This window comes from Anser brachyrhynchus (genome assembly GCF_964034855.1).
Source record: "Anser brachyrhynchus genome assembly, chromosome: 2".
Taxonomy (NCBI): domain Eukaryota; kingdom Metazoa; phylum Chordata; class Aves; order Anseriformes; family Anatidae; genus Anser; species Anser brachyrhynchus.
This window is the reverse complement of record NC_137695.1, coordinates 130912274-130915454: the sequence shown is the minus strand read 5'-3', so window position 1 is coordinate 130915454 and position 3181 is coordinate 130912274.

Below are 3181 nucleotides of genomic sequence, written 5' to 3'. Positions count from 1 at the left end.
ATATGTTTGACAGTCCCTGGGGACTTTTTGTAGAATTTGCAATTCAGTCAATCTTGCCTATTGGTTAGGGTTTATTAGCTCTTGCCCATTTTCACAAATACCAACATTTAGGTCTCATAACTCTTTACAAAGAACAAATGAACTGCTGAGTGTTGCAAATGCACCCAAACGGAATAATTCCACACCACAGGGCACAAGCAACTTGACTAAAACCACACATGAAGGAATCACTAAGACCTAGGCTAGAAGGCAGGATTATTGACATGCCATGTCTTTTTCTTGAACACAGTAGTGTTTTAACATTTTATTTTTTTAAATAACACATTCTTAATGTCTTTGCTTTGCTTTATGTGTAAATAATTAACTCAGGAAATTTTTTACCTATCACCTCTAGTTGTTTTCTCATATATAAAATCATTCCAAGTGAAAATTTTTGACAAACTTGAAAGAACAACATTGATATCGCAGAAAATTTAAAAAATGCTAAAGACCTGACAATCAAACATATTTTCTTTAATAAACTAGGAAATACATTGTAATGAGAAAAGTCTTTCCAAGGTAGGTGAAATTGAGCAAGATTTTTTTTATTATAATTTTTTATTTTTTTTTACTGTGAACTGTGTGGGATCAACAGTGTGATGTCTTGAGTACAGGTGCAAAGACATGCCTCACCAAACCAACTCTCTTACAGCCATTCTCAGACTCAAACAGTGGCAGTTCAACAATAAGAGGAATGAAATTTGAGTAGTAAGAGAAAGTTCAAGGAAGTTATTCTGAATTCTGTGTGCAAAATATAAAAATCTTGATAAAGCATAACCGGTTTTGCAGGTTATGGAACACACAATCAAAACATAAATAATTCTGTGAAACCATCTGTCATTTCACCCTCATACAATGCTCCAGGCCATAATAAAAATGGAAAGGTGTCTGCTGGAAAAGAAAACTTGATAAACCATATAGCAAAGTGTCCTTTGAACTTGGTAATATGGCTGAAATTCCTATTAAGTGTCTTGAAGAAAGAGAAAGGATTTGAAGAATACTGGGCAGTAATATCTTGACCTTTTGTATTGCTCCAGTTCTTCAGCAATGCTAACGATCCCATTTCTACCTCACACATATTTTTAAAAAGATAGGTAAAAGCATATAGTATATGATAGACATACCAAATATGCATGTTGCTTCCACTCTAAAACGTGTTGTGATACGTGTTTGTTATGTTAGTAGAGGTATTGTTTGTCAGTCTTGTTGGTTTTATCAGACAAAAGGACAGATCTCCCAGTTCATTGACAAATCCTTTCAGGAACTCAGATTTTACCTGGCTCAGCACCAGTGAGAGTTGTCCAGCTACTTTTGGAATCAAGTGCTGTTTTCAGATGGATTTGCTAGTTTTGCTTACCTGTGAAACTGAAAAGTGAAGTGATTTGCTTAGACTTGTCAGCACATTTAAAGAGAAAGCTATGTCCCTATTTATTCTATGGAATTTGATTGTTATAGACTCCAGTCTTTGAATCTTTGGTTTTTCACTCTAAGATTGTTTAAAGAACAAAACCAGTTTTACATCTGAAAGTGATCCTTTGCAAAGTTTAATGTTGCCTCAACTTCTGCTATCAGAAAAAAAATATTATTGCAGGTAGAGACTGAAAAAGGTCTTCGTATGTGTGCTTGAATTTCCAATAGAAGTTGCCCTGCTATAGAGAATAGCTGCTGACATGTTAGGCTAGTGGGTTTGGTTATTAAATCCTCTGAGTTTTGATATGTATGCTTTTGTGACCTACTCAAATATGGCAAGTTAGCAACTGGAAACACAACAGAGGGGGTATTTATATGCAGAGTTCAGCTAGTAGTTGCAAGGGGCCAATTTCCACCTGTCTGCACATGAATGGCATTTTCCAGTTTATTCTTTTCCACATTGTACAATCAATGCATCAAGGATGTTAGCATCCTAGTGAAGAGTTAGTTATAGTCTGACTACACAGTATAATGTAAATGCTTCATATATCTAAATTACCTGCTACCAGTAGTCTTTATTGCTGTACTGTGCTGTGGAAGGGCAATAGAGGTATATATGAAGGATACTTTACTGAAAATATTTGTCATTTGTCATACACAATGAAATCAAGTTTACAGATATGTATGTAATAGACCTGGCAGGATCTCAGCTCTGTGTTCCAATGGGTACCATTGACAAACATACTGTTGACCAAGCTATACCTAGTTCTGCATACTTAGGTACTCACTACTTAAACTCTCTGCTTGCTACTGTAAGATCTTCTTGTGTCACGGTGAGTTTCTCAATCAATTGAATTTATCTTTGCTTTGATACACAAAATTCTAATTAATTTTGTTAAATTATGAAGTATTTTTCACAGTGGTTGCAAATAGTTAATTAAAATAGAGGAAATAACTGTATGTTATCTCTGTAGATGAATTGTCTTTGCTAATGTTGATTGTGCAGATGCAAGACTGTAGATTCCTAGTGTGTATTTTTTTCCTAGTGCCATCCTCTCCTAAGAAAAAATATATATCAAAATACATAATATAAAGTGGTTTTCTTTTTTTCTTTCCATAAATCTCCAAGAGAGTCAAAGGTTAAAGATGCAACATGAGCCTTAAGGTATGACTAGAGGATTACATCAATCTCCCTTGCTTCTTTACCCTTAAAGTGCTTCTGTTGTGGTCAGCTGCCGTGCTGCGTCAGGTATTCTATATTTCTAAATATGATGACAGAAAAATCCCACACCAGTAGTCATGGCATTTTAAGGAGAAATTACTCTCCTGGCTCTGTTCCCTGATGAGCAAGTAGCAGGACAGAACTAGCAACTTCAGCTTTTGACTTCAGTGAAGCAGAAATGAAAAGCTATGGACCTGAGATTGTGGCAAGACACTAATGGAGAGTGTATTGGAGGAGCTGAAGCACTGGTAGGAACCGGTGCTGCTTCTGAGAAAAAGAGGGCAAAGGAGCCAAAATTATACAGATGTGGTCGAAATATCATAATCATGGAGGAGTGCACAAAAAGAGAGCTGCTCTTCCATAGTGGTGTGATTTTTTTTTCTGTTAGTCTTCACAATGGAGAAGACAGCCTGTATAATGGCTTGGAAAAAGTTGATGCTGGAAAGCTATGACAGCTCTAGACAGTGACTTCAGTTTTGATCAAGGATTAGTGAAAATGAATAGAAATAC